Here is a 21,881-nt window from a genome sequence, read left to right on the forward strand (position 1 = left end):
CCTGATGCTCCAGTTTGTCCCACAGATATTTAATAGGGTTAAGTTAATAAGATGACAGAAAAATTGGGTTTAATAGGTTGGAGATTTTTATACAAACTATTAGCCTACTAATTTTGCCGTGTTAACTGGTGGCTTCTTCTGAGCCAGATAAATCTACGCATAACTGCTTAAAAATCTCCGACCTATTAAACATAATTTTTCTGTCATCTTATGTAGTATATAATTTATGGAAAAAAACATTCATCAGGGTTGAGTTAAGTTTGTTTGCAGTCAAGAAAGGGATAGGAGCTAGGTTTTTCTCTCACAGAGCAGCGAGTGAGTGGAATAGTTTGCTTTTAGGGATAACGAGTGCATCTAGTGTGAATGAATTGAAGAGAAGGTATGACAGCTGGTTTGGGTGATTTATAGCCTCTCTCGATGAGCCCTGGAGGTCTCAGATAATGTCTTCATATTCAACATTACAGGGACCACAGACTACCTTAGTCAACCATCTTTTGAACTCCTTTTCTAATATCTCTTCATCCTTCTGAAAATCAGGTGGCCAAATCTGTGCAAATTAATCTATACATGGCCTAATCAAAGCCTTATATAGTGGAACTATAACATTCTTACTTGTTACTTTGCATGAAGCAAAACAATCTTCACCTCTTTCCTCTCCTTTGAAACATGGCCAAGTCTAAGACATGTTAAGAAATGTATATCAAAGCTGTTGTTAACTCCCTGGAACATTTCCTCAAAATGTGGTAAAATACCATCAAGTTTACTAAGTTTCTCATATACCTCTGACTCACTCACCATTAGTCCCTCTCCACCCTTCGTGCTGCACTCAAGTTGTGCACGATGTCACATTAATAAGATTGAAATACATTTATGAATTGCTAATTTAATATCTATCACCTGTTTAGTAGTTATCATTCTAACATTTTCACCAACCAATATCCTTTCAGAATCAATGTTCTTCTACTGGCTACATAGCAAAAGAACTCACTGTTTTTTTTTTTGCTTTGTTTTTTTTTAATTCATTACTTAACTGTGTTGCTCATACTATACTTTTGCTACCCTTAACAACCTATACTTACCTTATCACATTCCTCATGTGCTCATTGTACTTCTCATGCAACTTATTACCATTCATCTTGTGCGCTCTATAATGCCTTCTTCCAGATCTCATGGCTCACTTCTTCATTCAATTTCATCTAATTCATTTACTCTCCTTACCCCTGGATTACATTTAGACATTGTCTTTGCCTGACGGTTCTCAAGAAGAGCCCAAGCAGCACTGATCTCCTTTCCAATTCCCCATTCCATAATATAGCTGTAAGCTGTCTCCTGAGCTTTTCATAATCACCAGCCTTATAGTTCCATATATATCCCCCTTTTTTTATATATAGAAGTCCTCATATGGCTAGCCACCACTCAGGGGGATTACTTCACAGTTGCTCTCACCTCTCACCACCTGGATGAAGATTTTACATCCTCTTTATAATAAAATCCTTTGATGAGATGATCATATCCGAGATTCTTGATCCTCATGTATCTTGTGTTAAGTTCTACCTAAGTTGGATGACTCTAAAAAACTCTAGAAGTTAATTCTCTTTGCCCCAAAAGCCATGTCTTCATTCCAATCTATATTAGCATAATTTTTAAATTATGGTAATCACTCATAATGATCTCCATATTCTTATTTGCCTCTACATTTCCTTCTGTAGCAACATCTCACTAGATATTTCATCCTGTTCACCTTTATCTCATGCTGTACTGCTCAAACCAATGCTGCTATTTGCCCTTTACATCTCGACCTTGTATAGGCATAACTTTTCTACTATCACCAATAGCACTATCATTCTCCCTTTCTGTTCTGTCTCTCTTCATCTGTAATACTTTCAGGATGTCATCCTCATCCAACTACAGCTCTCTTATTCTGACAATTTCTGGGTGAAGAAGCTCTATCAATGCAACAGTTTTGTTCCCTTTTATTTGAATACTTCTGTCCTTTGTAAACAAATATAATAGTTCATTTCTGATTCTATAAAAATAAAAAGTCCTGCTGACACTATTGCTTGGATATGACTCCTGCACATCCCTCCAGTACATTCCTCTCTATCATCACTAATCCTATCTTCCAAAGATCCATTGTTGGAGGTTTAATGGATTTTTAACAACACTCAAAAAGAATTAAATTAGAATTTAATACTTCCTATATTTCGTCCTAGTCACTAGGACATCTAGGGGATTACAAAAACAATTAATGTAACATGCACACAAAAACTTACAATTCTAAGCCCAACTACGTGGGTGACACTAAAGTCCTATCTAGGTGGAGCGCCCTCTAAGGGCGGTAGTAGGTGGCCTGGAATGTAAGGTGGGACCTCTGGTGATGAGTGTTTCCCAAATCTTCGGAAGCTTAATGCAACCGTATTTGTTAAGATTTGGTTGGTTTCTGAGAGCTGCTGCTGCTTCTAAGAAAAGTCTCTCTTTCTTGAATTTGCTGTGGTGGAGCATGGTGGTTTTCTTCCACGATACTCTGTGGGTGGTGTCCAAAACATGGTCAGCCAAGCCTGAATGGCCATAGTTGTGTTTAACGATGTACAACTTGTGTTCCTCCAGGCGGATGGATGCTGATCTGCATGTCTGTCCAAAGTACGCAAGCTTACAGGAACAGGGTACTTTGTAAACTCCAGGCAGAGAGAGAGGAGGGAGCTGATCTTTTGTAGAACGGATAAGGGTAGCAAGTTTGCGGTAGGGCTTATATGCTGTGTGTAGGTTATACTTTTTTAGTATCTTGGCTATTTTTTCCGAAGTGCCTCGGATGTAGGGTATGGTGATGGCATTTTTAAAATCTTGTTGACGAGAGGGACTGGGAATGGGGGAGGAATTGATTATTTTTTTGATACTGTGTTCGCTGTAGCCATTGGAGAGGAAAGTTCTGTGTATGTGGTTAAGCTCAGTAGTGAGGGCGGTTCCACTGGAACAAAGATTGTGGGCTCTCTTGGTAAGGGTTTTAATGATGCCATATTGTTGTGAGGGGTGGTGGTGGGAGAGTTTGTGAATGTATCTGCCTGTGTGTGTGGGTTTTCTGTATACAGTGAAGGCAAGTGTATCATTAGGCAGGCGCATGACTAAGGTGTCTAGGAAGGGTAAACAATTGTTCTTTTCCTTTTCCATAGTAAACTGGATTCTTGGATGTAGGCTATTGAGATGACCGAGGAAGGAGTCTAACGTGTCTGGGCCATGAGGCCAAATGGAGAACACATCATCTATATATCTTAGCCAGATAGAAGGTTTGAGTGGGGCCGAGTCTATGGCTCGTTTTTCGAAATCTTCCATATAGAAATTGGCAAGGGGGGGGGGGTGAGAGCGGGGAACCCATGGCGGTTCCTTCTATCTGCTTGTAGATTTTGTTATTCCAAGAGAAATACCCAGAGTTGATGGCAAAGGAAAAGAGATCTAAGATGTCAGAGGGGAAAACGTTTTCTAAGAGAGATAAAGTGTCAGTTAAGGGAATACTGGTAAACAAAGAGGAGATATCAAAGCTTACTAATATGTCTGTATTGTTCAAGGTTAAATTTTCTGTGAGGGCTTTAAAGTGGGTCGAGTTTTTTATATAGGAAGCTGAATTTCCGGTGAGGGGGGGACAGGGAGTTGGCCAGCTGTTTAGACAGTCTGTAACAAGGTGCATTGGTGGCATCTACTATAGGTCTGAGTGGGGAATTGGGTTTGTGCATTTTTGGTAAACCGTATATTCGGGGGAGCGGAAAGGTTTAAGTTTTAACATGACGTCGAGGGGCCAGGAGGTTACTTTTTAAAGTAAGATTTTTAATTTCTTAACTTGTGTTTTTGTGGGGTCGTGTTCTAGCGGGATGTAGGTAACGCGATCGCGGAGGATAATGTTCAATTTTCCGATTGTATTCGCTGGTAATTAAGAACAACTGTGGCATTACCCTTATCCGCTCTGGTGATGACGATACTTTTTTCTTTGCATAGTTTCTGGAGAGCAATGCGTTGGGCATAAGATAAGTTACTTTTTGGAGGCGAAGAGTGAGCGAGGATGTTGGCTACGTCGAGTCTGATGTTGTTGGCTACCTCTGACGGTAAGCGACCGATCCCCCGTTCGACGTTAACCATTACATCGAGCACAGGCACTTCTTTCGGGGCGACGGCAAAATTACGGCTGAGGCCAAGGGCGCTGACGGCATCCTCGTTGAGCCTTTTGGAAGAGAGGTTTATTACTGTCTGGAGCGGTTGAATTTGTGGCTGTGGTTTGTCTTTAACTAGGTTGCTGTATTTCTTGACGTGTTTGTTTTTTATTTTTTGAAATTCTCTCTGTGCGGAAGTTTCCGAAATGTCAGAGAGAATCGACCAAAGTTCAGGGTTAAGAACGGTGGAGAGCTCTGAATGTAAGGAGCCAATGGTGGCGTTCGTCACTGCGAGGGCGGCACGAGTAGAGGCGATTTGCTCACGTAGTAATGCTAGGCTGGCACGGTTATACATACGGAGTGCTTTTTTGGAATGGAAATTGGTCTTCATTTTAACACATTTCGGTATCACTCTTGTATCCCGACATCTTTTTAAAAAGGCCAGCCTATTTAGTTGTCTAGATAGTCATAGTTTTGACTTACCGTATTGCTTGGATTTACGTGCTAAATCTTCTCCATGGATGATTAGGATTCTTGTGTAGAGGCTTAAGTGCTGTGAGGACATTATGTTGGAGGTTTAATGGATTTTTTACAACACTCAAAAAGAATTAAATTATTAAATGCCATCACCATACCCTACATCCGAGGCACTTCGGAAAAAATAGCCAAGATACTAAAAAAGTATAACCTACACACAGCATATAAGCCCTACCGCAAACTTGCTACCCTTATCCATTCTACGAAAGATCAGCTCCCTCCTCTCTCTCTGCCTGGAGTTTACAAAGTACCCTGTTCCTATAAGCTTGCGTACTTTGGACAGACAGGCAGATCAGCATCCATCCGCCTGGAGGAACACAAGTCGTACATCGTTAAACACAACTATGGCCATTCAGGCTTGGCTGACCATGTTTTGGACACCACCCACAGAGTATCATGGAAGAAAACCACCATGCTCCACCACAGCAAATTCAAGAAAGAGAGACTTTTCTTAGAAGCAGCAGCAGCTCTCAGAAACCAACCAAATCTTAACAAATACGGTTGCATTAAGCTTCCGAAGATTTGGGAAACACTCATCACCAGAGGTCCCACCTTACATTCCAGGCCACCTACTACCACCCTTAGAGGGCGCTCCACCTAGATAGGACTTTAGTGTCACCCACGTGGTTGGGCTTAGTATTGTAAGTTTTTGTGTGCATGTTACATTAATTGTTTTTGTAATCCCCGTAGATGTCCTAGTGACTAGGACGAAATATAGGAAGTATTAAATTCTAATTTAATTCTTTTTGAGTGTTGTAAAAAATCCATTAAACCTCCAACATAAAGAGATGTATTACTGTTTTACTTTATGAGGGAAGGTCACTACCCTGACTGGTTTCGACCTTTATTGAGGTCTCATCAGTGAGTAGGTAGACCTGGATAATACCAAGATTTAAGTAATTTGGCTTTGAAACAATGTGGGATTTATTATCCCCTTAACTTCATTTACGTCGCTGAAAAAAAATAGCCTCTTAGCTCTTTATTGTAGTAATAATATATGGGTACACCTTTCTGGCAATTCGTATAGTAAAGTATGTAAGTGCTGTTCACTTAAACCTTGGTATTATCCAGGTCTACCTACTCATTTTGATGAGACCTCAATAAAGGTCAAAACCGGTCTGGGTAGTGACCTTCCCTCATAATGTAAAACAGTAATACATCTCCTAGGAGCTGCATTTTACATTATGAGAAAATATTAAGAACAGTGATCAAAACTTGCTTCACCTTTGCTCCGAGTTGCCCTAGTGTTGTACTATCAGGTGTTGACTTATGCTTGGACTCACCGAACGTTCTTCAGCATGAAACTCTTAGATTTCGATCTTCAAGTTTCTTATTCGGCTTTGAAACAATGAGGGATTTATTATCCCCTTAACTTAACAGTCTGTCTTCCGTATTCAGTTCCATCTGCTCCTCAAACTCATCCCACAGGTTCACAAAATGCCCTTCTTTCTCCTCATGCAGCTTTGACAACAAACCATTCATGACTTCACTATCACGAAGTACCTACCTTTTCCTACCTCGCTGTTATTATTTACGCTCCCCAACAGCGTCTTGATATTCTCACCTTCTTTTCCCCCAACCAAATCATTTGCTTTTACTACCTCTATCAACCCTTTTTTTGGGCTTATTCCTCATATCCAACACCTTAATCACACTGCTCATTTAACTCTAGAAAAACAGATTGTTTGCACTTTCTCATCATGTCTCTTTCAGAGTGTAATAATAAGTGAATAAGTGAAACTTCATACAGAGCCACTCAAATTATTTGTTACCTCTTTCACATGGCCATCTTTTGTTTGATTCTTCCTTTCTCTTCCATGCATATCTATAACTCTCGTATGCTGGAACTCTGCATATGCTTCACCTATTGCCTCAATTTTACTCAATCTGCTTTCATGTCTTGAAACACTTTTTTTTTTTACTTGCTACTTTGTCAGTTGCACTCTTTTTCTCACTGCCATTCATGCTCACAATTTTACTATCAGTCAGCCTATCTTTCTCACCATCAGTCTTGCATACTATCTTACTGTCACTCTGACTCACTTCTGCACTACACTCATGATCCTCTGTTCTGCATTTTATCCATGAGCATGTTACACTTCCTACAAACCCATACTTATTCATTTATTTCACATAGCCATCCTCTATAATTCCACATTCAAAAATGTTACATTCATTACAGCATGCTATTTTTGAGAAATGTACCCAACTTATGTTTGTCTTTCATGCCAATCTATGTAGACCTCACGTTCAGTACCATTTTTCTTGAATCAGTGAACAAACACACACACAAATTAATTAAATACACAATCTAAAACTCAACCAAACACTGCATATCAATCTCAACTATCACACAGTGCAATTCAGTTAAAAATTACCAATATTGCCACACACCAAATTTAAAATTTAACTCATCTTTCTGCCACTTGCTGAACAACTCTCTTCTTATCCTCATCACTTCTGTATGATAACACACAAAATTAGTGCTGAGAGAAATGTTTCCAATTATAGATAGCCTGTATATTTACAGTTACAAAGTTTTGAAGAAATTGGTCAGGAACAGAACACAAGCTCAGTGAAGGACAAAGGCTGACATTCATCATGAGTTTGCAAAAAAGATCTCACTTAAGCAACTGACTTGCATTTTAGAAAAAGTGGATGATGAATGTGCTGAATAGGAGAAAATTTTTTTATATTAATCCTGCATGCAAGAGGTTGACAAACCTATAACATTAGTGCTGCATTTGGTTAACGAGAAAGAAGGAACTTATTGTTGTGTTTATTTGAAAGATATGATTGTAGTCTTGGAGTAAATTAGTGTGAGGAAGGCTGTTCAACATAGCAGAGGCAGACAGAATGAAAGTTAATGAGAAGCTCATTTGGCAGGGTTGAAACAAAGCGATGTATGAATGCTGACTAGCAGATGTTTTTGCAAACTCAATGAAATGTGGAGGCATGACAGAAGCCTAACAGAAAAGATATGAGACAAACCACATTTATGAGACATTAGCTAGAATAAGTCTGATAGAAGCGTCATCTAGTAACCAGAATGCCATCTTCTGAATAGTAACAAGTACTTATATGATAGTAATATCATTACAAATACGATAGAAATGTGATTAGAAATGGGAGCTAGAGTCAGGACTGGACTGTAGTAGAAGAGCTTAAGTAAAAGTTAGTGAAAATGAAAAGCAAATGAAACATCTGGAAGAGGATATTAAACACCTAAAGAAGAGACTGGCTAATGTGAATGAGAAGAAGACAGTGTCATGAAGAAAGCATCAAAGGATAATTGTATATCGTTGTATGGGGACTCGATGGTTAGGTGCATTATGACCAATAAAGTACACAAAACATGCTTTCCTGGTGGAAGAATGAAATAAACTGATGCTTTGTAGGGAAAGAAAGAGCAGGTATCAAAATTAGTGGTAGTTGTGGGCACAAATGATTTAGTTGGGAGGGAAAAAGAATGCTGATAAAGATTTGAGGAAGATGTTGCAGCAGGTAAAGGTTAATAGTGTTGCCTAGATATGACAATAGTGAATTGAGAAGGAGAGCAGAGATAATGAATAGTAAAATGGCTGAGTTTGTGAGGCAAAGGGGAGTCAGTTTGTAAATCTATGGAATGAATTTGAAGGCAAGTCGAAATGGTTTAAAGTTGATGGATTGCATTTGAATAGGTTTGGTGTGCATTTAGAAGGGCTATTGTTTGCTGAGAAGGCACAGAATCAAGAAGTTAATGTAGCTAACAATCAAAGGGTACTTGTGAAGCAGGATACAACAGCTAAATGGGTCACACAACAGAAGGGAGATGAATACAAGGTTGAAGATGTAATTGCAATAGCACAAGTTGATGGAATGCATAAAAGTGGGGAAGAGACAGGTATGAATGGCAATCAGAGTCAGGATCGGGGAAATGGGAGTGGTCAGGCCAAAGAGAAAGGTATGATAGAGCAGCTAGAATAGAGAATGTTGGTGCTGGAATACAAAACCAAATTAAATCTGGAAAGCCAATCCAGGGCATCATCAGTCACCTTGTGGATGTACTGAAGGCCACCTCAATGAAATTGGCATCTTGGGCAGTCATTCACAATATGAGTAATCGTCTCGGCCACGGGAGAAAATCACAATAAGCGTGGTCTAACAGCTTCCATTTATGTAGTAGGTAGCCACATCTGCCCTGGTTAGTTCTGATCCTGTTGATAGATGACCAAAATTTCCTAGGAAGAGTAAAACCAGGTGGCAGAGCACAGGAATCTTCTTCCAGAAGCCGCTTGTTGGAAGATTGTTGGATCAGTATTCTCTCCACATGTCAGGTGTGGATGGTAGGGCAACTGAAGAGAGTTTGTCCATGGACCAGAAAGGCTTTCTAGATTTTAGGTGAAGACTAGGTGGATTTATGAGAGTCTGGTGCAGGGGCAGGAGTGGGTAGCTCATCACTTTATTAAATTCTTTAATCGATGCTTGTCTTCAACGTATGTTTGGTGGAGCAATGTTAGGACAGGCAGCCAGGAGAGAGGGATGCTTCTCACTGTCCGACTAATTTTGCGCATGGTAGAATTTAGCTGGGTGTCTATGATGTTAGTGTGTGCACTTCTTTCCCAGACAGGGGCACAGTATTTTGCTGCAGAGAATGTGAAGGAGTGCAGATGACCTTAGGACTTCAGCACCACAACCCCAGGTTGTTCCAGCAAGCCTGGAAATGATATTGTTTCTTGTTTTAATTTTTTACTGTAGACAGTTTTTGTTGGATTTAGCTTCAAGTACCAATGTTTGAAGTACTCTTCCAGGAGTTCAGGTCTGTGTTCAAGGTTGATTCCAGGTTGGCAAAGGAGGTAGAGGTCTGTCTCAATCCCCTTCTAAGGATGATGTGATGTCAGGAATAGAAATGGAAGGATATACAATTTTCCAAAAGGATAGGAAGGTAAAAAAGAGGAGGAGGAAAATGCTGTTAATGATTGCAGAGGAATTGTGTTCTCAAAGCATGGAAATTGACTGTACATGCATAGATTTTGAATCTGTTTAGTGTGAAGTTGAAATTAATGGGCTAGTATATCTGATAGGATGTGGTTATATGCCAGTGAATGTAGAGGATACTGACTGCGAAATGTTCAGGCAAATTGGTTGAGCATGTAAGAAGAAGGTAATCCTGATGGGAGACTAATTACAGGAATACAGAATGGAATGAGGAGATAGTCCACAGGAACAAGGAGAGAGTTTGTTGAATTTCTGAGAGATAAATAAATTAAGCAGCATGTGACTGAAGCAACTAGAGGCTTTAATGTTTTGGATTTTGTGATAACTTCAAAAGATGTGGTTGTTAATGAGGTATTAATACTGCCACCAGTTGGTGAGAGTGACCATAAGGTACTTGTTTGGGAAGTGGTGAAACAAGAAAATATTACTGCCAAAAATGGATATATGTGGAAGTATAAAGTGGGTGATTATTTGAAGCTTTGTAGTCAATTAGCATCAATATGTTGAGTAGATGAGCTGTGCAGAAAAGATATTGACAGTGCATGAAAATTCATAAGGCAGTATCTGACACGATTAATGTATATCTGCATACCAAAAATTAAGTGAATAAATAGAGTGAAAGTGAAATCAAACAAGCTATGTTTGTAAAGAAAATGCTATGGAGAAGGTAAACGACAGTTGGTTGTGATTGGATCCAATCACAACCAAAATGCAGCTAGGAAGGTGATGAGCATAGTAAAGAATGAAAACGTGCAGTATGAGAACAGACTGGCTTGTTAGGCTAAGATTAATTTATGGGAATTCTTCTGCTTTATGGCAAGCAAGATAAAGAATAATTATTTCAGATTGACGCTGGTGGATAGTCGTGGCAGTAGAGTGACTATTTCAAAGGATATAGTGGAATTACTGAATGAGTGCTTTATCACCATATATCATACTGGTGTAAATGATGCTGTACAATATATAGAAGGGAAGCAAGTATTAGGAGAATTGGCAGTGAAAGAATCAGAGGTGTATCAGGTGTTGATTGGATTAAATATTAATAAGGTTATGGGAATGGATGACATATCACCACATCATCAAACTACTGATATATATACCCTCAAGGGGTGTACAGGATATGATAGTACTACATGAGAAATTTACATTATTACTAACTTTCTATCTACAATTTTCCTCCATATCAGTCTGCTACCTGTCAAGAATCCAACATTATCAGATTTTATATTTCTATCTACTAAGGCACTTTTTACTGTATCAATCCACCTATATCGTGGTCTTCCTCCTGCCAACCTGGCAGAGAACACTTGTTTTGCTAATCTTTCCTCGCCCATTCTGTTTAAGTGACCATACTACCTGAGATTAGCTCTGTTAACGCATTCCTGGATGCTGACAACGTCAAGTTCTTTCCTAATATCCTTGTTTTTAATATGACATCGATGCCACCTGTTCACCCCTCTATTCTTTCTCAGGACTCTCATATCTGCAGTTTTTGGTCTTTGGCCAACTGTTTTACTTCTGATCCAACTCTCAGATCTATAAGTAAAAATTGGCTTCAATACTGTCTTGTATACAGCTGATTTGGTGTTTTGACTAATTTCTCTCTTATTCCATCTAAATTTATTCATTTGACTTCTTACCATACCAGCTTTGTTGATTCTGTTGTCTATTTCCATATTTAATTTACCATCTTCACTAATAATTGTGCCTAAGTAGTTGAAATGTTTTACTTGTTCTATCGATTCTCCATTCACAATGCAGCTGATATTTTCAATGTTTCTGCCTATTTTCATTGTCTTTGTTTTTTTAATGCTGACCTTCATACCATATCCACCACCACATTTATTCAATTTAGTCAGGAAATCTTGTAGACTTGTAGCGGATTTATTTAGAAGTATCACATCATCCACATAAAGTAAAGAGCTGACATTGACATCTCCAATTTTGATAGCAGGTTTAATACCACTTTCCTTCAGAATGTTATCCATATGAATAATGAATAGCAGAGGGGATAATGTACATCCTTGTCTCACACCAGATTTAACATTAAACCATCTTCCCGTACTTCCTTCAATTCTAACTGCTGACTTACAACTCAAATACAGACAAAGTATTGCTTGATATAATGCCCCACCGACACCATATAACTGTAGCATATTGCATATGCTTCTCTCTTGGTACCTTGTCATATGCCTTTTCCAGATCGACAAAACTTAAATACATATCTTTGTTATATTCCCATGATTTCTCGACTATTTGTCGTAAAGTGAAGATCTGATCCTGATATCCTCTATTTGGCCTAAATCCAGCTTGTTCTTCACCAAGTCTTCCACAATCCTTCTCAACCATTTCTCAAGTATACTTGCATATATCTTACCAGGAACACTCAGCAGAGAAATACCTCTGTAATTCTCACATTCAGTTTTATTTCCCATTTTATATATGGGTACTATGAGCTCTACTCCAATCATCTCGAATTCATCCATCTGAACAATGCAGTGCAACCTCTGTAAGTTACACCTCCATGCTTGAGCATTTCTGGTCAAATATAATCTACTCCTGATGGCTTTTTCTACTTCAAGTATGGATATGTATTCCTGACTGCATGCCTGGTCAGTGTTTGTTTTTACCACTGTGCTGTCATCACTGTTTATTTCATTTAGCAATTTTTTGAAGTAATTACTCCATACTTCAAGGATATCTTTTTCTCCTGTTTTCATGTCATCTCTAATTCCTTTACAGCACTCTTTCCTCCATTTCTGAGCTTCTTCAACAACCTCCAGAATATCTTGCCACCTTCTTGATATTTATTTTCTATGTTCTTACCAAAGTCCTCTCATGACTTTTGTTTAGCTAGTTTTACACAGTGTTTAGCTTTCTCACATTTGTCTCTGTATTGTCTAAGAGCACAAGCTGACTTATTTGCCAGAAACTTTTGATATGCTTTCTTCTTTTCTTTCACTGTCTCTAACTTCCTGTGTCCACCGCAGAGTTCCGATTTTCCTATACTTACAGATAACCTCACCACATGCCTCTCTGGCTGAATCAATCAGTGTTTTCTTCAGGACTTGCCACTGAATCTCCAAGGTTTGGTTCCTGTTCTCAAACTCTTTCATTTTTTTCTTCAATAATCTTTGTGTATTTTAGTCTACAGTTCACATCTGAGAGCTGCTCAACTTTTATTCGCTTTAAAACTTTCTTACATGTTCTTCTTTTTAATATGAAATTCAATTTTATCCTGCTGAAGACTAAATGGTGATCACTACAAATTTCAAATCCTCTATACACTAGTGAGAAAATATCACTATCAACACATAGTCAATGAGACTTTTCTTATTCCTTGCCTCTTCTCTCCATGTGAATTTCTAAAACATTTTATGTTGGAACACAGTGTTAGTAATAACCAGTCCATGTCCTGAGCAGAAATCCAACAGATATTTGCCATTATATTAGCTTTGCTCTTTTCTCTAAATTTTCTGAAAACATTTTTGTATGTCTGACAATCATTTCCTAGTCTGCTAGTTAGATCCCCAACAAGGACCAACTTTTCCTTTTTCATTATGTCAGTTGCTTTCTTTAAAGTCTCAAAAAATTCCTCCACTCTTCTACTTTAGAACCTTCTGTGCGACCATAGGCAGAAGTAAGTCTCATTGTTCAGTTCTCCATTCTGATATTTGCCCACATCACTCTACTTGATATTGCCTGTCATTCAAGAAGACTAGCTTCGTATTTAGTTGAATGCTATAGCTACTCCTTGTTTTCCTTGATTGTCATTGCCTGAATATAACATTTTGTATTTATTACTCAAAAAGATCTCATCAGGTTTTGTCTTTTTGTATTTCAGTCATCGCTATTATGTCAATCTGGTACTTATCCAATTCCTCAGATAGTTCCATTTCTTTGCTATTCAGGCTTCTAATGTTGATAGTACTGATCTTGAACTCTGGTGATGTTGAGTTGGAGTGTGTTTCAGGATTTGTTCCAGTAGCTGACTTTTTGCTGTTTGTCCTTTTTCCATGGCAAAAACAGCCGGGGCCTTATTTAACTGGGTGATGCCCCAGCCGACATGAAATTCTGTCATGTTGTACCATCATTTCATATTTTGGGGTTTTAGCCGATAAGAATACAATTTGGTTGGCTAAATCCCAAATTTTTCCAGCTTATCCTCGTTCGTTCAGTATCCAGGTGGATACCTAATAGGGTGCACCATTAGGTCAGAAGCACTGATAGGCTTGCTGCATTCCTTTAAAGGCTATGTGGAGGTCTCTTCTCAGTTATATAGCTTTGTCCCTTAAGTACCCCCATATCACCACATATTCTTAAGAAATGTGCACAACAGTTAGCTATACCCCTGACTTGGTAATTTAATGAAAATCTTGTGGTAGGGTTCCTATGGAGGGGAAAGAAGACAAAATAGTACTATTCCATAAGCATAGTTCTAGGACAGAAGCTTCCAAGTATAGACCAGTCTGTATAACTACTGTTGTAGTCAAGATGTTGGAGAGATTTGTTAGGAATAGAATACAAGATCAGGTGGTGGACATAGCATTCTTTATGATGGTTAGCATGGATTTGTAAAGGATAGGTCTTGTTTTAGTAATTTACTTGTATTTTATGATAAGATGATGAGTGTGTTAGAGAAGAAAGAATCACACACAGTGATATTCTTGAATTTTGCAAAAGCATTTGATAGATTACTACATGAAAAGTTGGTGTGCAAGCTGTAGAGGATGGGAATGGATAGTATATTGGTTAGATGGATCAGGGATTGGCTCTCTGAACAACACCAGCAAGTTGTGTATGATAGAGCAGTGTCTCAAAAAAAAACGGGGGGGGGGGGGGGGGGGTAACCAGTGACGTGTTCTATCGCTCTGTTCTTGGGCCCCTGCTATTTAACTTGTTTGTAAATGATATGTCATGTTGACTGACTGGGGATCTTCATTTGTTTGCTAATAATGCAAAGTTTGGAGAATTATAAGTAGCGCTGCTGATGTTACTTTCTTTCAGGAAGATTTGAATAGACTTGACTTGGACAAAGGAGTGGGACTGTAGTTTTAATATTATTAAGTGCAAGGTATTGCATTTTTGAGACAGAAATACAAGGCTGTGTATTACATGGATGATGTTGTACTGCCGGAAGTGAATGAGATTTCGGAGTGATGATTGACAGTAGACTGAAATTTAGAGTGCAGATTGTAAGTGTTGCAAAGACTACACATCATAGTGCCACTATGATAAGAAGTACTCTAATGTAGGGATAAGGAGGTGGTTGTGCTACAGTATAAGGCACTGGTCAGACACACTTGGACTACTGTTCTCAAATTTGGTCACCTGGATTTCAATGTGATGTGGAAACATTAGAGGATCCAGAGAAGAATGACTAAGATAATATCAGGACTATGGAATGTTGGCTATGCACACAGATTAAGAAATATGGATTGCAGAGTTTGGTAGATAGGAGGAAAAGAGGTGATACGACAGAGATGTTTAAGTTGGTGCGAGGATTTTATTGTGATTAATCCAGAGAGGATTATAAAAGAGTCGAAGATGAGAGGAGAAGAACCAGAGTTCATCCCTGAAAATTATGCAAGAGGGGGTGTGATGAGTAGATTTCTTACATGGAGAAATGTCGGTGAGTGAAATTCATTACTAGAATATGTTGTTAATGCAAGGAGCATTAAGAATTTTAAGATTCAGTATGACAGATATGTTGTCAGTTGAATGAACCTCCCATGATGAGTCTGCTGACTCCATGGAGGGTGTAATAATAAGAGTGAATAACCTCAAAAGTAAGAATAGTAAGGATGGGAGGATTTAGAATTGATTATAATGTTACCACACAAACCATTCACAAAATATGATGATGCAATATAATAAAATTTCATGATTATTTGGGGCACTTCTTGATTAAATAAGGTCCCCATACTTTCATGAAGGAACTAGAATGAAACAACCTTAAACTCAACAGAAAGAATTGTTCTACAACAGTCAGAGAAAGTAGATTATGATGGGAGAAATGACAAGAATATGTGAAAAAGAATAAATATATTATGTAATTGTGTTAATGACAGAAATGTGCATTATCAAAGAAAATGATTGCATGTTAGTCTGGATCTGTGTGCAGGGATGTCTGCATAAGTAAAGCACTGGATAAGAATAGAGATCTGCAAGTTGCTGAACTGAGTCACAAAGACTACGGAAGTGAGAATACAAAAAAGCATGCAAGTAACTTATAACAAGTAACACAAATGTCTTGTTGACTACAATGAGGCCTCAGACTGTGTAGGCATTAGTGTGAACTGGCTGGCTATCAGAAGCAGATCTGCTAACTAGTGTCAAGTGTAAAGGGTACACTGGTATACACAAAGTAACACAGGATAAGACAGGTGGGGGTGCTGCTAGTGATATTGGATGATTTGAGTCCAGTTAGGATAGAAGGCTGTGAGTGCAGTGCAAGTAACAATTTTCATGTGGCAGTGAGTTGGACGCCATCTGCCATGAGGTGGAGTCCAACAAGATCAAATACATAGTAGGGTGTTGTTATAGATATAGTAGATCAGTTGCTAGTGACAATAAAATGCATTACTAAATAAACATGATGGATGCGAAATGAGCAAATGCTGATTGGGTAGCAGTGAAATCTCATGAGAAGAATGAAATCAAATTTATTGAGCTGTTGCAAGATAACTTCCTTAAGCATGAAAAACATGAGTTCAAAGAGTTAGATCCGATTATAATGTGAAGAGAGTTTTAATTAAAGAAGTAACTGTTCCTCCTCCATTGGGTGACAGTGATCATGCTGTACTTACTGACTTGAGAACTGGCTAAGGTTATAGATATTCTATTCAGAAAAGGAATTATTAAACTAACAACAAATTACTGGGAAGTGTGCTAGGTTCTGTTACATGATATTGTTTGCTATATGGGAAGGATATCAGCAGTGCATGGGAAGCATTTTTTTAAAAAAAATACTGAAATAATGCAATATCTGGAGTGGTAGTTAAGAGTCTGGAAGAGTTAGTACGAGCTCATATACATATGGACGTAGGTTGACAAAGTATCTATACTTTGCAATAAACAACATGGGTTTATCAAACGATGGCCATGTTTGAACAACTTGCTCACATTTTATAATAGTATTGAGTTACACAAGTGGAATATATATACCATGATACTTTTGGATTTTGCTAAAGCCAAAAGTAATTCCCCAAATTATGCATCAGGATACAGAATTGAAGATTATAAGTTAGAAATGCCAAGAAATTATATTGTTGGTTTCATCCTTTATCTAAGTGTAAGCAAACAAAGTTTGTGCATGAAGTCACTTCATGACTGGGCTATTTGTATATAGAGGCTGATAACCCATAATAGTATCCCATAATGCAATGCATATATTATTATTATTATTATTATTATTAAACAAGACCTCATGGAGTCAAAGACTCATCTAGGAGGTCCTTTTATCTTACACACACATCTCATCATACCGGGTCTTAAACACATTCAAACTCCCTGCAGACACCACACTCTCAGGCAAGGCATTCCAATCATTCACAACTCTGCACGAAAAAAACCTGCCTCTCACTCCCCTACTCACACCCTCTTTATACAGTTTCCAGGGATGACCTCTGGTTCTCCCCTGATCTCCCACTATTCGCTGTAGAACTTCTCCACCATTGATCCTATAGCAACCCCTTACCAACTTGTAGGTCTCTATCATATCTCCCCTCTTCCTTCTCTCCACTAGTCTCTGCAAATTACATCTTTTCAATCTTTCCTCATACTCGACATTCCAGAGGTCAGAAACTACCTTAGTCAGTCGCCTTTGGACCCTTTCCAACATCTCTTCATCCTTCTGAAAACCAGGTGACCAAATCTGGGCACAATAGTCCATGTGTGGCCTAATCAAAGCCTTATACAATGGAACAAGAATCTCCCTACTTCTACATGTCAGTGTCCTCCTCATCATTCCCAGAAGTCTTTGTGTTGTCTTCACAATTTTGGCGATGTGACCCCTAAATTTTAGATCCTTATCCACTATCACTCCCAGATCTCTTATTTCCTCTACTTCCAACAATATATTTTCACCAAGCATAAATTCTGCATCCCATCTTTGTTTTCCAAATTTTAAAACCTTACATTTTGCAACATTGAACTCACATCCCCATTTGCTTGCCCAATCACTCAATTTATTCAAGTCTTCTTGCAAGGCCACAACATCTTCACTACTCTTTATGGTTCGTCCCAACTTTGCATCATCTGCAAACAACTGAATATCTCCATCCAAATCTTCGCCAATATCATTAATATACAAGTTAAATAGTAATGGCCCTAAAACAGATCCCTGAGGCACTCCACTAGTGACTTTCCTTTTCCTGGATATTGCACCCCCATACACAACTTGTTGATACCTATCAGATAGCCAGTCTCCAATCCAATGCACTAATCTAATATCCAACCCCATCTGCTCTAGTTTGACTGTCAACTTATCATGAGGCACTCTATCAAAAGCTTTTGCGAAATCCAAGTATATTATTGTGTATCCTTCTCCTCTGTCCAAGGAAGCAGTCACTTTATTGTAATAAGTAAGTAGATTACTAAAACACGACCTCCCTTTAGCAAATCCATGCTGTCCATCAAAGATTATACCATTGTTGTCAACCCAACTCTGGATCCTAGTTCTCACAAGCTTCTCCAACAACTTAACCACAACAGCTGACACACAGATAGGCCTATAGTTTGATGCTTGAGTTCGATCACCTCCTTTATGAAGTGGCACAATCTTGCCCTCCTTCCACTCTTTAGGGACTTGACCAAGTGCAAGACTCGTATTAAAAAAATATGTCAAGGCAGGTGTCAACTCTCTGGCACATTCCTTCAGAATACGCGGTGATATATTATCAAGTCCCACAGCCTTATTTACATCTAGTTTACTCAACTCCCCAAACACCTCTTGCTCACTTACAGTCAGTCTCTCCTCCCCATCATCAACTGCTCTTAATCTCTCCATGAAGTCACATTCACAAGATTGAAAGATCTTTATGAACTGCTCATTAAGTATCTCCACCACACATTCTGCAACAGCTGTCTTTATACCATTTCCTCCAATCAATGTCATCCTTCCATAATCATTCTTTCTTTTGCTGGCTACATATCGAAAGAACTCCCTAGGATTCTTTTTAGCTTCATTAGCTAACTGCTGTTCATACCTCTCTTTAGCTACTCTCACCAACCAAGTCACTCTCCTTGCCTGGTCTTTGTAGAACTCATGAAATTGGTTACTTCCACTTCTCTTATGCTGCCTCCACAATGCCCTTTTTCTCTGTATTGCATGCTTAATCTCTTTATTCATCCATCTCACACCTAACTTATTTAACCTTCTCACCCGTGGTATACATTTAGACATTGCATCCACTAAATATTTTTTGAAAATCCCCCAAGCTGCATTGATCTCTTTTCCAGCTAACTCCTCATTCCATGCTACATCTGCAAGCTGTCTCCTGAGCTCTTCATAATCACCCCCCTTGTAGTTCCACATATACCCTTTTTTCACAGGGGTCCTTGCACTGCTGGCAACCACCCAAGTAATCACCTCATGGTCACTTTCGCCAATTGGTGGATGATTTGATACCTCATTGATAATTACATCCTCCGATGAGATGACCAAATCCAAGACCCTTAATCCTCTTGTGCCCTCTGTTACATACTGTCTGAGGTAGTTATCCCTCAAAAACTCAAGAAACTCATTTTCTTTACTTCCAGTTGCTATCTCTTCATTCCAATCTATATTGCCATAATTAAAATCACCCATAATGATCATCCTTTTCTTATTTGCTTGGCTTATTTGACTATACATTTCACTATCACCACCATCCACATTACCAGGTCTATAACAACATCCCACCAAGTATTTGAATCTATTCACCTCTATCTCACACCATACTGCCTCAAAACCACTGGCCCCATTTCCCCCTTGCATCTCTACCTTGTATGGACATAACTCTTTCTCTATCATCAATAGCACTCCCCCTCCCTTTTTACCCCTTCTATCCTCACGAAACACATCATACCTTTCCATCTCTATTCCTGTCAGGATGTCATCCTCATCTAACCATGTCTCACTTATTCCGACAATCTCTGGGTGCACAGACGCAATTAGTGCAACCATTTCATCCGCCTTGTTTCTTATACTTCTAGCATTGGTATACAAACACAACAACTCATTTCTGGATCTACAGCTAGTTCCACTGATACCACTCACTCGATGTGATCTCTCCATGCTGGACTGGGGCCATTTCCCTTTCTGCTTCTTCATTTTAGAACCCTTTGCAATTCCATCTGTTTCCTTTTGATCCCTGATCATCCCATTACTTTCCTGCCTACACATTCTCTCACCTCCTCTTGGAGCATCCACCTTTCTCACGCTGTGTATCCCTGTCCACCCTGAGCCTCCCCGTTTCCCTGTTCCTCTTGCACACCCATTCTCTCATTATCTATACTCATACCACTCACTTCCACATTCATTTCCACTCCTTCAATCTCTCCTGTCTTACTCTCCTGCTCTTCCACATCACTCCCCTCTCGATCTGATTCATTCTCTCTATTCACTTCTCTACCTTCCAGCAGCAGTCTCTCCAAGCGACTCACACCATAACCACTCAGATGCAGTCCATCGCTCCCATACAGCTCACTTCGTCCCTCAAACTCATTCCACACATTAACAAACTGTACTCCCATCTCCTCACACATTTCAGCCAGAATATCATTCATAATCCTTGCTCTCCGCCTCATTTCACCACAATCATACCTAGGCAACACACTGACCACCCTTCCTGTCACACTATTCTCCTTTATCTTTCCAAGCAGTCTCCTGACATTCATTCTGACATGCTCCTTGTTCTCTCTCAAATCATTCGTACCAATTAATACAATTAACTCTTTTGCTCGTTCCCGCCTCATATTCAATGCCTCAATCACTCTACTCATTTTACCGCCTGGAAAACATACCTTGTGCATTTTATCCTCTAGCACACCTTTAATAATGGAGTCACCATACAATGCCACTCGCTCATCTTTTGTTAACTCTTTCATGCCATCATGATTTATTTTAATAGTTTTGACCTGCATTCTCTTAATTTCATTCCGCATCCATTTCATTTCTTGCTTCATCCAATCCAATTCACCTTCTGAACCTCGCGACACATTCACTCTATCATTAAATCTTTCTAACTTTCTAACTCTCGACCCTCTCTTCTCACTTTCCCTCTCATTCATCCTTCTTTGTTTCCGTACTTTCGGTCCAACATACGTCCAACTTTCACTGTCATTCTTCTCACTTTCACTCTCACATATCTTTCTTTGTTTCCGTACTTTCGGACTAACATGCGTCCAACTTTCGCTATCATTCTTCTCACTTTTACTGTCATTCATCTTTCTTTGGTTCAGTACTTTCGTTCCAACATGCGTCCAACTTTCGCCATCAGTCATTCTTTTTTCGCAATCATTCATTCTTTCGATTTTTTTTACTTGCGATTTCTGCACCACGCCATTTCTACTTTCATTCGTTCTCTCAATTTCGTTTCTTTCCGCCTCACTTTCGTCCCTTTTAACATCCGTTACGGTTGTCAAATCGCTCTTTTTCTTTTTTCCTGATTTTTTAACATTTTTTCGCCTGTCTTTCCCGCCATCCTCTTTCAAACGTGCACTCACGACACAATCGGTACTAGCACTTTCTGTTATCAACTTCATATTCGCATTCATCAATTCCTCGTTCAGGTCACATTTCGCACACACCCTTCTTCCATCCGCACTAAACATCCACAAATCATTTATGTAATCGAAGGAATACATATAACAGACCTCACACTTAACGAACCTACTGAAATCCAAATTAAAATCATGGAATGACAATGCAGCCGCCATTTTTTTCTCTCTGCAGGTTACTAGGTCTAATATTAACGTTTTCGTATTTAGTTTAAGCAAGAAAAAAAAACCCCACACTAATAATATCGGTAGCGTACAACGTTTACAGCCGCTCTTACTTAAACAATTACGCATATATACTTAATTATTCCTAGTAAAACTTATCTGAATCAGGAGCTCTTCAAAGCACATTCGTAGCGCTTGACCCACTAGCGCCCTCTCTCTTCTGGAGCATACAACTATACACAGAAAACAAGCTACACTACAATCAAACTCATCTCAATCAATCAACTCAAAATCAATCATATA

General features: G+C 38.9%; 1 protein-coding gene across 4 annotated transcripts in view; it reads right to left on the reverse strand.

Annotated features, from left to right (window-relative positions):
* LOC150097944 (coiled-coil domain-containing protein 169-like) overlaps positions 1-21,881 on the reverse strand; it is a 113,735-nt gene that overhangs the window by 13,522 nt on the left and 78,332 nt on the right. The gene's annotated exons all lie outside the window — the stretch shown is intronic.

Source organism: Typopeltis vanoorti, chromosome 16 (assembly GCF_054136105.1).
Source record: "Typopeltis vanoorti isolate ZY-2024b chromosome 16, IOZ_Tvanoo_1.0, whole genome shotgun sequence".
In the NCBI taxonomy this organism is placed as follows: domain Eukaryota; kingdom Metazoa; phylum Arthropoda; class Arachnida; order Uropygi; family Thelyphonidae; genus Typopeltis; species Typopeltis vanoorti.